Genomic DNA, 16,742 nt, shown 5'->3' on the forward strand with positions numbered 1-16,742 from the left:
CTGCCCCAAATTTCTTGAAGTGGTCCCTCATGGTTGCTTTAACCAGACGTTTTCTATAGTTGTCATGGTTTGCTGGCTTGCAAATGACTGTACTGCATATATGCCCTATATTTTTGAACACAGGGATACTCTGAGCTGCATGGCAATTATAATATGAGCTGAATATTGGTAAGTAACAAAAAGTCAGACCATCCCATTTGAGATGTGAAGCTAACATGTGAAACTTTGTTATTAAATATGAATAAACAAGCCTAAATAGGGTGTCATTGCTGCAGCTCAAAAGGCAAGCAGCAATGCTGGCATGGTCATCTAAAAATTATGTTACTTTTGGAGAAGAGGCATAGCTTCTCTCGCCTACTGAGAATACGGCCAGGAAGACCCCAAAAACTCATGGTATCCGAAACGACCGCGACGGCGGGTCCATTTTTAGAATATTTCGTGCGGGCGGAGCACTCCCATAACAAAAATGATGCTACCATTAGACTTGTACCACCTTGGTCTATCTTTTCCTGGAACTCATTTTTCTTCCAAGCACATTTGCCTGCTTTTTGACATAACTTTTGTATGATGTGTAAAGAAGCTCTCATCACAAACACGCCATGACTGTGACGTACAACTGCTAGCAAAGCAATGGAACCTGTGTTTTATGGATGGATTAAACCCTGTAAAAACTCTTTTTCCATCACTGGGTTTGCCGCAGTTTGTTGTGACATAGTGCATGGGCTTATTACTTGTCATTCCGGGTCTGAAATAAAACTATCTGGGTGTTTGTCAATCATCGCGCTTTATTTACCTTTTGTTGCGTGTGGTTGTACGCATTTATAGATAAATTGTGACGGCTTCTGAAAGATTTGGCTTCAGGTGTCAATTTAGGCTGTTCCAAATTGAATCGGTGACAGCAAATACTTAATCACCTCTGCAGAGCGCACCCGATCTGTTTATAGCCTGGGCCTTCCGTCGAGCATTATGCATGCCATGGGCTACGGCCAGTCGTCCTGGCCAAACCGTAGCCGCTGACCGTACGCGGTAGGCTCAACGTGGCTTGCCAGGACGTTCTAAAGCTTCAGGGTCGGCAAAAATATATGTCCGTCTAGTGGGTGGTACTAGTGTTCCAGTCACTGATGGTGGCTGTATGCAGGGTTAAGAAGCAAAAGGCGCAATTGTCTAAAAACCCTGTAAACAGTTAAGCATTTACCAAGCGGATATGGCCTGCTCACAAATTGCAGCAATAGTTTGTTGGCCTGTTATGGCCAACACAACAGACTGGTTTTCTGGCCCGCGAGTGAAAACCAGTGATTGAAACGGACCAGATCTCAATTATCCTCATCTGGCAAGACGATGCTAATGAATGATCACAGTGAGTCAAAATACATCTAGTCAGATATCATCTACGTAGACAGGCTTACAAGCACATTCTGTATGACGATCCATGAAAGTTTTTTAGCGGCCGAAAAGTGCATCACAGATTTTATAACTTTCTCAAGATTACTGATGGTCCTGCGACATTGGGAGTTTGGCAGGCAATGGTCTATGGCTGACGGTGTCTTTCATTCACTCACTGGGAATATTTGCGGCAATGTTGCGTTTGGACTTCACTTGAAGAAATTTCCTCTCAACGTATTATCAATCGCAGCATGTGGCGTTAAGGCCTCTGCACACAGCATGCCTGAAGTGGTATCTGATTTCGGAAAATATATATTTCCACACATTCATTCTAACACAGATCTGCTCTGACATTGACCTTAACATGAAACAAGGAACATAGATGTCACCAAGGTACATTAAGACCCGTTTAATCTTGAATCATCAGGGGCGCGGAAACTGACGAAAAGTGTAAAAAGGGACGGCTTAAATGTCTTATGAATTCATTTTCAGCGTCGAACGACACATAATGTCCGCCACATTTCCCATCGCAGCTGCAGTGCTCATGCTGGGTTGTCCAAGCCGGGCAGAGGCAACTGCTCTGTCTCGGCGGTCTCATCCTGGTTCTGACACCCTTATTACAGTTACTGGTATTCGTCAGTTGCACGATGTCAAACAGCAAGGCATCAGGAGATGCGCCTTCAATTGGCATCAGGAGATACGCCAAGGTGAGGAGACCTACGGACCCCGAAGCAGAATTGTTGGTTTCATGTTCTAACCTTTAGCAAAGTGGTTTCCACTAGATTTCAGATTAGTTATGTTTTACTTTTCTTTCAACATATCCATGTTAAAGGGCCTTCCGTGGGGCTGCTTCTCTTGGGCTGGTGGCGCGTCAGGACTCCTCATCGGGACCTAATCGTTGGCTAGCGGTGCTTCGTGTTTTTCACGGCGCCTCCCGTGATCTGGTGGACCTCCTTTGTGTCATCTGGGGCCTCCTGAGACCAAAATGGTCTGACATTGGCTCTGTGAGGCATTTTACGGACAGATACTATCTCCTGCATGTCTTTTGATTCGATAAAACGTTCTGTCTCAGTTTGTATGCCGACTTGGTGGGTCCCCAAAATTTCAAGGGAACACATTGTTATGCTTTTACCGTCTACAAAATGGACGGGGGGCGGCTGGTCCTTGCCACCTAGTTGCGCCGCTCCCGGCCGTCACATAAACGCGGCACGAAGTCGCCACGAACGGCTTTATAGGTGTCGCCACCGCTGATGTTGCATTTATTATAGATGTGTCCGCGAAGCTACAGTCCATATTAAAGATGCTATCACAGCAGGGTGATCACCCTCTAGTAGCGCTCCTTTTTCAATTCAGTTTGTTTGGCAGCAAGCTCTGCCGCCTCCCGTGAGGGGTAGCGGTTCCACCACTGCTCCTCGGCAGACGCGAAGATGATGAACACGAGCGCGCCCGCCGCGTGGATGCCCGCTGTCAGACAGAAGACGATCCGCCAATGCTCCAGGTCCTCGTGTCCTGCGAACACCAGGAACGAGGTTATGGAATGCTAATGAGGCTCAGTTTAGGGAGGGTGATTTTGTGCGTAATCAGCTTATTTTAAACAATTTTACACCATCGTCTAGAGATTAAAATGCCGGGAAGGCTTCCCTGCAATATCAGTTGCCAGCTCTAGCGAAGTTAGAATGGTTCAAGTTAAGACTGAAACAGCTTAAAGTCAATTTAATTTACATGGGCTTTCTGATTCCCACGCCTATAAACGCTACGCAGAAGGAATTTCAGAGCAGCTCGCCGTATAGAAGGAACAAAATCCACCCGACGTAGCGCCTCGCCTACCTACTGGTTTTGCTCCGCAGTAATGTTAGGAACCTATAATTTTCCCATTTGACAGATAGTGTCGGATCATTCAACGACCTTCGGACTCATAAAAGCTGTATGCTCCTTTTTGGCCACTGAATAACTTTTATGAATCTTCACACGGCAAGCGTGAGTAACCCTGCCCGCGCAGATTGCCTCTAACTAGCCCTTCTTTAGTCAGTGAGACAAGTCATTGGTATCGTAGTTTCAGACGCTATTTACAAAAGAAGTAGGATATACTATGCTCCTCCAAACCCAACATGCGTCTTAACGCGCCAGATAACATTTTCCGTAACCTAAGACGTGACTGGCATGCCGCCCAAATTCACGTGTAATAGCATGCTGGAATTCGCGGGAATGATGAGAGCGGGAGCATGGGAAAATGCAATTCCTCCATACATTGTGCACGCCAGGTGATGCACCAAGATGTCATGTACCAGTCATGTCTTGCCTCACCGTATGCTTTGACCTACGAACTTGGAGTTTCATCATGCATGCAACGAGAATACCCCTTTCCCATGCAACCCATGACCTCGTTATTCAGACCGGTGTCTCCTTTATACATGGCCGCTTCGTATCTTAATCTGTCCTGTCCGCATCTGTCCCTTCGAGCACCAATGATGCAAGCGAGCCCCACTTAGTACACCGAGACCATAAACCGTTATTATCGATCTTGCTGACATCATAAGTAAGTCCACGGATCACATGCACATATGCTTGCGCAGCTCTGCCTTGCTTAGCTCACGTGATAAGTGCCAATATTGATAGCAAACCTAATGCATTATTCTGGTCCTAGGAGTAAAAATACGTGATAGCTTTGCATGATCTCACTGACCACCTGTCACCACCTGACCACCTGCCACCACCCGACCACCCGTCACCACCTGACCACTCATCACCACTTGACCACCGGTTACCACCTGACTACCCGCCACCACCTGACCCCTTGTCACCACCTGACCACCCATCACCACCTGCCTACCCGTCACTACCTAACCACCAGTCACCACCCGACCACCCGTCACCACCTGACCACCCATCACCACATGACCACTCATCACCACATGACCACTCATCACCACATGACTACCCGCCACCACCTGGCCCCTTGTCACCACCTGATCATCACCTGTCATCACCTGACCACCCATCACCACCTGCCTACCCGTCACTACCTGACCACCAGTCACCACCTGACCACCTGTCACCATGACCACCTATCACCATGACCGCCTGACACTATGACCACCGTTCACTGTTTGTCACCTGTCACGATGGCGCCGGTGACCAGCGGCGCCACGATGCCGGCGATGGTCATGACGCAGTTGCTGACGCCCATCATGGAGCCGGCGAAGTTGGGCGCCAGATCGAGGTAGTTGACGAGCAGGGAGGAGGCGATGCAGCCCACCAGAGCCACCGCGATGCAGAGCAGTACAACAATAACCACGTGATCGCATCCGGCGAATGAGGCGATTGCCAGGAAGATGCCTGACCCTAGCAGACCTGGAATGGGTGGCGTTCAGGGTTGAGTGGTTAAGACGGCATCAGAGGTCTACAGCCTGGAGTAAGCCACGCCCCGGTGAAGACAACCTTTGGCCCCAATGATGTCAAGCCAGTGAGTGTCCCAGATAGGCCCGGGAATCCCGGCGCCCAACGTCAACAGGTTTCGAGGGCAACGAAGCGATGGGGTCCAGGAACTGAGATTCAATAATGAGAGGGTCGGTATTGAACGACTAACGGAGGGCTTTCATCAGCGGCTTCATTGTAACAGACAAGTTTGTTACATCCCAAGCGCAGTTGAGGATACGACTGGGTGGTACCTTCGGGTTCGTCCGCATACCTTTGCAAAATTAATTATGAACATTCGGGTCTTATCCGAATGAATTTCGCGTATCAACAAGACGGTATTCAACATGTGGCTTATGCATAATATCTCAGGGGTATTGACAAAGTTCACCAGTTGAGATAAGAATTGGTGCTGGTAAGATTTCAATTACCGCTGACTGCGAATATTTTCCTGACGACGGTCTTGCTGAATGTCTTGCGCTTCATCAGCTTATCCTGGCTCACGGCGGCTATGTTCGAAACGATCCACATAAACAAGTAAGGAAGCGCCGAGAGAAACGCGTTCTGCAAATAGGATATCAATCAGCATGCCAGCTGGAGACCACGGCGCTTGAGGACACATCGCGAAAAAGCCAACCGCGCCGCACGAAAGTGCTCTTCCTCGAACCGCGTTCCTGATCGGAACGTGGTTTCTTCTGCGGGCACTTTGACTCGTAAATACGTGCATGCTATGAATTTTGCGTAATGACTGAAATAGTACCGTGCGCTATACGATGCAGGTTGCTCGATGTCATTATCCCACGTGTCCAGCAGTCAAGCAGTCTGAGTTTCTGAATGTCAGACCATTTCTCGAGACCGGCCTCACGTCATGGTCTACAAACCGCTCAAGCCGCAAACCGCCTTACCACACACACACACACCTGGTCGATGTTAAAATGCAGGATGTTGTTCATGTACGTGGGCAGCTCGGTGAGCAGCATGTACCAGCCCCAGCTGTAGCAGAAGGCGGCGAAGACAGAGGCGATGTAGGGCACACTGGTGAACATCGCCTTCCAGGGCACCGGCGGTCTCGTCTGCCGGCACCGCCCGCCAGTTAGTGGTCGCCCTCAGATGTCCGGTTAACGACTTCATTACAATTGGTGACTGGTAAGCATGCCTTGTTAGCAACGTCACGAGGTCATTTGAGTCCATCTAAGGTGTTAAGGTATTGACTAAAAGGAGACTGGGCTATCAACAGCTTCCAATGCGGCTGTCGGACAATGGGGATGATTATGACTCGGATTCGCTTCCCCTCCCTCATCCCCCCTCCAACAAACGCCGAACAACCGGGTCAGTGAATCAGCCACCTACCGCGCTGTGCTCCTGGCCAAGTGCCTCGCTGTACTCTCTCTTCTTGGTCTCGATGAGGATCTTCTCGCGCTGCGTGATGCGCGGATGCTGGTGCGGGTAGTTGTAGACTAGCAGCGCCCAGATCAAGCACCACAAGATGCTGCTGCAGCCGAAGAAGTAGAAGACGGATTCCCAGCCGAGGCTCGAGCCGGCCAGCAGTCCAGAGATCGGCATCCCCAGTATAGTGCCCCAGGTGTTGCCTGTCCGCCAGGGGGAGGGGTCGGGTCAAAACATGGACAATGTTTGTATGGACACACGGATTCATGTATGTCCAATGGGCATGAATGTCCGACTTTCTCCTTGCAGGTTGCCTGGCTTCGGACTCGGGATATATATATATATATATATATATATATATATATATATATATATATATATATATATATATATATATATATTTTCGAAGCCACGATGCGAGACGAACATGAGGCGATAGTGGAGTGGTTCGTAATAAAGCTGTGGAAAATGCGAATCCGACAAATGTTTTGGTCGCGGCGCAAGCTGAACATAAAACGCGACGCGTTTCACGCAAGATCTGCCCAGTGGTATGCCTCACTCCTTTGAAAGGTCAGAGACTTGGTGGATGTGTGATGTGTACGGGTGAGAAAGGCAGAGGTGAAGAAAAAGGCGAATACTTTGGATTTGGAGTTTGGGCTGACTTTAAGTCTCGGATACGCAACGGTGAAAATGGAGACTTATTTGTCTCCCATTATAATTTGCTTCATAGCTGCAACGGGCTTCATCGCTTCTTCTGTCCCAGACCCCATGCCGAACAGGAGTGCCCAAACACCTCGGCAAATCCATGGACGTCGGGTAAAATTCCCCAGGCCTGTTCACCTGTTGTGCCCAGGATGGTCATTCGACTCTTCTCCATTGGTGGCGCCCAGTTGCTGACGACCACCTGGTAGCACGGGTACAGCACCGCCTGGGGCACCAGCCAGCGGTAAGGGTTCGAGGTGGTAAACCAATGGCAGCGCACCGACACCAGATGCGATCACGTGGTACTTGGTCGACACGCTGCAGCGAGAATCGCTCTGCGGTTTGATTCGTATACATCTGGTCTGCGACATTCGTCTTTGATTTATCTAGATAGAATGCAACTCCTGGTGCTATCACAGCAATCTGTAGGACGGCTTGCATGGAACAGGGCCAGGGCCGGAACATAATCATTCTCGCGAGAACAACCCAACGATTTTCAAAACGAGCCTGTCGAGAGTCCCGACGGCCAAGCTGGAGTAGCACCGTACGCACTTCTCCGACGAGGACCAGACCACCACGTCATGACCTGTCCCGTCTTTGGCCTGTCCGGCACTGCCTTGTCCTGTCCTGACCTGTCCGAGGCCCATGATGAAGCGGCAGGCGATCAGCAGGCCGAAGCTTGTGTGGGCGCAGATGGGCGTCAGCAGGCTCCCGATGGCTGGAAAACCGGCCCAAGTCACTATCTAAGTCGGGGGATAGAACCGCGGTGATCTTCGTCACAAGCGGGCGATGGCGATGGCGATGGCGATGACGACGATGACGATAGTTGGGAGTGCTGTGGCTCACACCAACGAGGGAACGTGGCGCGGTTAGAATACGATGGCCGACGTAATGGCATGACGACGGCGGTGGCGTGGGAACTTCGGTTCCCATGTCCTCGTTGGCAACTGGATAGAAAGCTTGCTTGCTTGCTTCGTGGGAGCGCGGGCGATAAGATGAAAATGAATAATTGCTAACTATTCAAACAATTTAAGTAGCCACGAGAACCACATGGACAAAATGCATTGCGTTATATGACAGTCCAAACGCACGATGCTCAAACCGATTCCCGTATAGAATGTCAGCTGTATTCAACCACGATACCTGTCGTCTTAGCTCGCTTGTGCGTGCCAACCGCGTGCCTTTACTTCGCCTGCTGTCCCACTCCAGCGTCACAGTGTGACGCCACCGCTCCTCTCCTGTGTCAAAATGTGACATAAACCTGCCCGTGCTTACGTCATAGCATGACGTCATGCCGCGCTGACGTCACCCACCGGAGAGGAATATACCGCAGAAGAAGACGAGCCGCGGTCCCGTACACCTCTGCTATTCGTCCTGCCGGAAATTGGGTGATGGCGTAGCCCCAGAAGAAGCTGCTCAGCACCAGCGCCTGCTTGTTTTCATCCCAGTCGAATTCACCCTGCGAAACACAGGGACGGAAGCGCGCGGTCAGTGTGTGGGGCCTGTCCGAGCGGCGACTTTTGACGTCAGCGAGATGCGTCCGGTTGCGCGTGTCTGATGCCCAGTTATTCCGTGCTTCGTCTAAATGCGTGCGCAGTGCTGAAAATGGTTTCTACCGGCATAGATCGGATTTGTTAATAGGCGCTGGATGCATTAGCATTGCATGTAGAACACCGCTATTTATCCGTTTCAGTGAAGTGGAGTTTTATCACCATACTCAACTCGAATATGGACAAATGTACCAACAGGTCACGAAAAATATCTAAATGTTATTAAGCATGATTTGTGAGCCGTTACTGGTTGCACACCTGGTGGACTAACACTTGCCTGTCACACAATGCGGTGATACCTATCGCAACGTGCATCAACCAAATCAGTCCGTTTAAATCGGCTCCGAATGCAGACAGGTAGTTGGGCCACCAGGGCTATGGCACTTCCCCGCATCGGAGCCATTCGAATTTCCGGACCACCTGTCCGATGAGGGCCTTGACAAGTCCAAGTGGGTTTGCTGTGCCACGTTTTGTTTTGCTATGTGCTATTTCCGTCTCCGGACCAATTATTTGTTAGAAAACGCTAGTTGCATGGATTTTGTGAACAATTGTGTGGGGCCTATTAAGCATCTGAGAACCTTTGCACCTCCGGAACCTTTTGATGCTTCCAAGATTCTTGTGAACTATTATATTCCTGATAACCTCACGTTGTTGATGATGTTGTTGGAAAACCGAACTGTGATCGTGGTGCCCCGTTCTCCAGATACCCTTTGTGTTCCTGATGCTATTTGTGCTCCTGGTGCTCTGTGTACCACTGGTCCTTTCTGTGCCCCTGATGCTCTTTCTATTTCATATGCTCTTGGAGTACACTCATGTTCTTGTGATCCGGATTTTTTTAACCTGATCTGTTTTGCGGGGCCCCGCATTTTTTCATTCATGGCTTGGCTCAGTGAGGGCTCCAAGGGAATAATTACGACCTCCATAATCACCTCTGATTTGCCGCTCACGCCATGCAGCAGATGAGAAATCACGAAATATCTCAGTAACCGTCGTCTGGGTTGTAAGTCGCCCTCAGATGAAGGTGCTCATACACGATTTCTGCATAACTGGAATACAAATGAAACAAACTTGCTTGACCCCATGCACAACACCGAGCCGGATCTGGTCTTTAGCAGGCATCTAAACACAGCTCGACGAAGACACGGTGGCAGGTCTGGAACGTACCGTGCTTTCATCTGTGCTGTTTGTTTGGGGCTTCGGGCAGACGGAACCCTGAACGGCATCGGAGGATGAGGAGCTATTCACCATCTTCACGATGGCAACGGACATGTTGACCCGCATGGCGTAGCCGGAGGCGAATCCGAAGAGGCCTACCACGGCGATGGCGTACCGCCATGGCAGGCAGGGCATGAGCTGACCTACCAGGAGCACAGGGTGGCGTTACAGGCCGACACTGTCAGTGCTCGGCAGGAGATCTCCCTGATGACGGAGCGGGGGGGGGGGGGGGGGCGGGCAAGGGGTACAGGCCGGCACCAACAGGAGCGGGAGGGGCCAGGGATTACATGTGAGGCACAGAGGGCGGCGTTACAGGCCGGCGCTGTCAGCGCTCGGCAGCAGCTGGTCTCGCTGACGGAACGGAAGGGGCAAAGGATACAGGCCGACAATAACAGGGGCAGGACGGACGAGGGATTACATGCCAGACGCAGAGGGCTGCATCGCATACCGGGTATGCGGTCCGAAAAAAATTGCGTAGGTAAATGCATAGGTACGTAACTACATGATCTGTCGTTGGTTGGGACCAGCATCCAGCCAGAATTGTTGCGGATGGAAGTCGCCCGTGATAGTCCGCAGCAAGATAGCAAATCCAATTAATGCACCTCATCGTTTACAACTGCCAGGAGTTAGCACAGCGGGTGTATACACCAAGCTACAACGCCGTAGACATAAAAGATTAGATGTGGGCACACCTTGGCAAACATCTAACTGGCCGACACTTTTATGTGGAATGTTTGCCACGTCCTCTGGAGATGACGCGGCCAGATTGGTATGTTTAGGATAGCGAAAGCACATTGCACACTAGCATACACAAGCGCCGTATGATGGCTGGAAAAAATGCGTGGGAGTTGAGCGGAACCTCCTCGGTGTGTTATTGACTTTAGGAACTGCGTGCAACGGACTAGCGCGTAATGCATCTAAGGACGTCTCGGGCATCTAGAACATGCCATCCACAGGCTGGTTAAAGCCGCACAAGGTAAAACGTTCGGATGTTGAAGGCATAACTATAAGTGCATTGCGGTGTCGTGAACGTACAAAACAACGTAGGTTGTTGAGTGCATTTACGAACTTCACGAATATGACGTACATAGTTATTGTCAGGGGGTCGTCTCAATTCCCTCTTATTACTCGTCATGCCTTATTTTGCACAAGCATTGTACCATCTTAGCGTGATGCCATGAGTTTTACAGGAGGCGCTCTCAAACAGCCAAGCGGACATTAAAGGTCAACATATGATGTTAGTGTTAAACATGTACTGAATGCTGATTTCAGATGGTTGCCGAACCCTCGTATGGCCCTCCCCCCTCACGTTTCACATTCGAGGGCTTCATTCATGCTACTCACATTTGTCGGGCTGCTGCTGCTCTGAGTCGTCGAGAGCTTCCGTGCTTTTATTTTCCTGCATGATCCTGGCCGGTGGGCTTGACCTGAAAATGGCAAACACATGCTTTTAACCGAATCTAGTTGTTTCCTTACCTGCATTTGCGGAACCGATAGTGCAGTCGTTGTAGGACTGTCCATCGAAGGCTGTGAAAACAATCAGGTAGAAGACCCCGGTCTCCGTAACTGTAGATTTGCGTTTAATTGGTCAGAAGAAGTTTTGTTGCTACAGAATGAAACCCCGTCTCCGATGGTAACTAACCCCATGTCCTGCATCGTGGTAGTGTGTTCAAGGGTTGGCTCTGGTCTGTGTTGCGACATATTCTAGGATCCTGTGGCGGAAAAGAGATAATTGTAAGCATGTATACTCCAACAACCTGACATGCCATACTGGCAAGCACCTTTCACGCGTAAATGCTGATATTCCGAAGAGATGGTTGTCATATAATGTGCCCTCCATTTTATGACGGCGAATCTGACGTGGCAAGACAAATCACCGTGATGTCAATAGTATGTCAACATTCGTAGAGAAATAAATGAACCTGGCTCACAGTTTTAATAACTGCCTCATTTCGTTCCGTTGGAATAAGAAATGACATATTTGACATTGCCATGAAATTTGTATTCGGATATGTCTGTTTCCAACAGACATGTACCTGGCTTTCAAAGTTAGTTTATGTTTCCTAATTCCCTCACCAAAACGAGACCCTAGACCCCTGGTTTCAGCCGGTTCTCTTACAACCACTAGCCGCTGGTTACTGGGATCCCATTGGCTAATTATAAACACCTTGTCTTGGCTTCTGGCTCTCACATTTTTTTTCAAGCTCACCACACGGGTTCTTAATCTGAATAAGTTTCCAATAAACACCACACCATCGTTTCTGTTTTCCATTCATTACCCTACAAACCACTCACTCACGACTCCTTTTTGTCACTTGCCGATTCGCAAACACCAGCTCGCATTACCACTTGCTTACATGTTTTGCATGTGTGCACAATGCAAACGTAAGCCCATCACGGGAATACAATCTGATTTCTGATAACATTCCCAGGTAAGGCCCTGGCCCTCGATGGTGGCTGTGACTTTGTGTTGCTGGGCCCCTGCCCATAATTGAGATTGCGTCTTGTTTCCTGACGGATGGGTTGGCTTAGTTTCAAGCTTAATCCCGTTTGTTTGATGCCCAAACTTAATTCAGCCTAGTATAGTGGTTCTTGCTGTATCTCCGGATTTATTTCAAACTGGGCTCTGGGTCTAGTATCCTGGTTCTTGCTGTATCTCCGGATTTATTTCGAACTGGTCTCTGGGTTTTCTCGGCTCCGGATTCCGGGTGGTTACGTCGTCCGGCGTCACGTGACTGGCGTCAGAACACCACGGCGAGTGGACGACGTACCGTGGCGCACGAACACCCGTGGCTCCGCCTGACAGGTGTGGCGTGAGCACAGGCGTGGCGGCTCCGGGATTAAAACGCCGCTCACGACGAGGACGATGTCCATACGCGGTCACAAAGCCAGGCAGGTCCAGAGCCAGCAACATCCCACTCGGTGTCACACATGGCCGTTGCTCGCGCCCGATGGACAGCTCTGCCGATTTATGACATTCGGTACATTTTGAAATGCTACCATGCTACCAAGATACCTAAGGTAACATTCAGTCGCTTTTGATATTCTACCACATCTTATGGCATTTAACATCGATCCAAAATGACGCTCGACGCCAGGCAGTACACAGAGCACTGATACAAAAACAATTCCCCTAAAGTTCCCTCCAACTTCATCACTTAAGGGTTTGCTGCGCAAGCCTTGACCTCCATGATCACATCACCAAATTTCTGGTCGAACACAGAATTTCCGGCGAAGGCTGAACGTGCCACAATACTCGCCGCGGTTCACCCCCCCCCCCCCCGCTGACGTCACCGGAACTCACGCGCATCCGCTGCCACTGGCCGCACGGCCAGTGGGCAAGTAGCGAGCGTTTATAGCGACTTGAACCCACCCTGCCCAGCGGGTCGATCGGAAGGGAGGAGATGTTATCAACCGAGGTATCGGGACGGGCGCAGCCGCGTAGCAACACCATTGCTCAGTTCCACAAGTTCCATCGTCTTGATCCACGCCAAGGGCGCCGATGCCATTCCAAAGCCGCTTTGGTCTGGTGCGTGCAGATCAGCTGTGTGTGTCCTAGGCGATCAGTTGATATCATTTTATGAGGCGATCAGTTTGGTGTCACTCAATGAGGCGATCATGTCCTAAATTCGACTTAACGCACGAGAAGATCGCTGTTCAATGGAAAGGGGAGTTTGGATCCTTCCTAAGGAGGCACCTTTGCTTTTGACTAGGGAAGTGGAGCTCATTGTAGAACACAATGGACGATGAAAACGCCGAGGAAGCCTGCCACGCTGTGTTTACTACATCCTCTTTCATAAAGACGAGTATATTTTTCCTTACCGGGTTAAGACGAATAAGAAATTAATGCGCTAAACCCAACTATTTCTTGATAAAGTGTTTATACCACGTTCAGACTTGCACTCGGACATGTGCAGCGGTTTACATGTGGCAACGCTACGGACGGAAAACGCGGATATCCGCCGCTGCCGTGGAAACACGACCCGACAGCACAGACGAGACCAAAACCCCTCTCGGGTGTACCTTTCGGGCGACCTCTGTGACCCGGGAGGTTCGCACTCGGCGGCTGCTCTTGCCGTGACCTCTTGCTCGCCTCGCCCCACCGACTGTTCCCGCGGCGGCCGGCGTGACTATCGCCTGACCCCTGCCGACCCTCAGCGCCGAGATACGGCGACCGGCTCCTCTCCCGACCAGGGCCCGACCCTGTGCACCCTGGCCGCCGCCGGTAGGTGTGGCGACATCGAGTGCCCTCTCGAGAAGCGCTGTTGGTATCTGCGGAGAGCCGCCGGCGGTACTCACGTCCAGCGTCCGTCGAGTGATTGGTGGTGGTGGAATTTTCCTCGCCTCGGCGGTCAGCCACGGCGCTTTTGCGGCGGCGCTCCTGCGTGAAGGACAAAGTGCAGAAGGAGAAAGACTCTTTCGTGCCGAGCGTTCAAGGTGCGATCTATTTTTGGGTCGTCGACAGATTTGATACTACATATGTTGCAGAAGTTGCAACGCGTCTGCTATTGGAGAACGTCTAACGATAACCTGTTGTAAGGGCTCTCAGTACATCAGAGCCAGAGAACATAACTATTTTGTGAACTTGTGCAATGGACCTTGACCGCGTACTTGAAGTTTGTTTTAGTCGAAGGTCAAGATGGGTCACGTCATGTTCCGAAGCCATTTAAGACGCACCCGGGTGGCCAGTTGAGTGCCCTTTGCTCGGGTGAGGGTGGTGTCAACTTAACCTCCTGAAATCTAAAAACCTAAGGAAGCTAAAGGAACTTCATTGGTAGGGCGGACTGGCCTGTAGGTGAAATAGCTTGTGTAAACATTTGAGGTGCGTAGGTCACAACCTTTGGGTTCCATGACGTCAAACAAGGCCTAAGTCAATAATCGTATCCATTAAGCACCTAGACCTCATCATGCAACCGCTTTGGACCTGAATTCTTGTACTAAGCACAAGTTAAATGGAGTTATTTGTAGGCCAGTGGGCTTGTTTGATCTTCAGAAAGTCCTGGCAACCAAAAACCGTCCAGATTGTTTTGATTTTGTAAATTGTTTAAGTGTTAAGGATCCCAGATGGCACGCCCCTAAAGAACAAACGGTTCATCTGGGTATATTGAAGTAAGTGACCTATCATGACTGATAAGAAATGATGAAGAAAGGAAAAGAAATGGAAAAAACCGTTGCGGTCCCCTGTTATCAAGAAGTTCGATATGAGCATCAAAAACTACCTAGTAAAGGTAGTCAAATGCTAACTACCTATAGAAAAAACGGCTGGTCTTACCTTGGTCTAACCTTTATACTTGACCCTAAGCTGTTGGAATTTGTTGTTATTCAACATTTGATTGTGGTATTGCCTACATGAAATTATCGCAGAATTGCATGGCTTTGTTCAGCACTCAGTTATGGTATCAGATTATACGATTCCCAAGAAATTGCTTTCGCTGACGGCCATGGCCTGACTTTGGCTTATTATACGTCAAGCATCCTTGCAAGATTTACTATCATTTTTAATGCTTAAAAATCCACTATTCAATTGCTTGCAGTTATGCAAAGTTTGGCACCGCTACATCGCAGCCGTTCTAAGGTTATGTTGTAAAAACCTTTCGGGGGGAGGGAGGGGGTTAATGGACCCTCACCTGGGCGAGTGTTAACGGATGGCTATGACGAAGCACCAACTCACAAGGGGCTTGAAATTTGGCAAACCGAACTTAAATCGACGAATCTCTGCTCTTACAGTAGTGGGATAATGCCGTTCATAACCAGCCTGCCTCAGTCATCCATACTGATCTGGTTTTTTGATAAATATACATGTGTCTGTGCCTATGTGTCTATGTCTGCTTTTCCTGGACTGATAACAAGTATTTAAAATATAGTTCATGTTTCCAACGGAGGACTTACTTATTTTGGTAATGTGAGGATATCCACGATTTTGGCTCACCATATGTTTTCGTTTTGCTGCTAGTGCGGACAGACAAAATGTGGGCAAAACGCTGATTTGTTTTACAAAAAATTAGACTAAGCGTTTTTCAAAACGACTTTAGCTTCAGTGTGCCATCTACGCCTCATTTGCTGTCAAGACTCTGAGCCCGCAACCTCGGTGAAACAATTTCAGTCAATTCAATCATGTGTACAGGTGTATTTTTATGTGTGCGCCTGTGACTATGTTTCCGAACTCATCGGCTATACTGTGCTACTGACGGCTCGGCTCAACATGGCTCGACTCAGCATGGCTCGGCTCAGCATGGCTGGACTCGGTATGGCTCGATTCAGCATGGCTCGACTCAGCATGGCTCGACTCAGCATGGCTCGACTCAGCATGGCTCGGCTCAGCATGGCTCGACTCAGCATGGCTCGACTCAGCTCGTCCCGGTCAGGTCCTGAGCCACTGGTGGCTACCTGTTGACTCGTTATATATACGTATATATATATATATATATATATATATATATATATATATATATATATATATATATATGTATGTGTGTATGTGTGTGTGTGTGTGTGTGTGTGTGTGTGTGTGTGGATATATATGGATATAAGCATGCATACATATAGATGTATATATATACATATATATATATATATATATATATATATATATATATATATATATATATATATATATATATATATATATATATGTCCATATACGGAACATGTGTGTGCAATTTACACTCATAAACCGGAGCTGTTGGGTCGTTGTTTTACGGTGGTCGTCAGGAAAATCATCACTGGTGTTTCCTTTTTTCGGGTCGACTAGAGGGCATCCAAGCTATTTGAGCTATTTTGCGTATGGAATCTAACGCTAATCGGTTTTGCTCAAGTTTTCGCGAAGCAACAAACGTAAACCATGCACAACTCGGTTTCTTCAGCTGACACCGGGAAAACACCGACTTACATTTAGTCAGTTTTTTTTCTCGCACGGTGACCGATACAAAACAAGGCACAACTTTCTTCATGGTGCCGGAAAGGAGCGCGATCAACATGGCCAGCAGGAGCGCAGCGAGTAGTGGTGGTGCTGACACGACCAGCGGCCACACGGGCGATAGCACCAGTGGTGATAACACTGTGGTGACCATGGTGACCACCTGGCAGGCATCA

General features: G+C 49.2%; 1 pseudogene; it reads right to left on the reverse strand.

Moving 5' to 3' along the window:
• Window positions 1-2,615: 2,615 nt before the first annotated feature.
• LOC119095522 (sialin-like) lies at window positions 2,616-13,751 on the reverse strand (annotated as a pseudogene).
• Between the last annotated feature and the right edge of the window lie 2,991 nt (window positions 13,752-16,742).

Source organism: Pollicipes pollicipes, unplaced genomic scaffold (assembly GCF_011947565.3).
Source record: "Pollicipes pollicipes isolate AB1234 unplaced genomic scaffold, Ppol_2.1 Scaffold_4219;HRSCAF=4965_pilon_pilon_pilon, whole genome shotgun sequence".
Classification (NCBI taxonomy): Eukaryota; Metazoa; Arthropoda; class Thecostraca; order Pollicipedomorpha; family Pollicipedidae; genus Pollicipes; species Pollicipes pollicipes.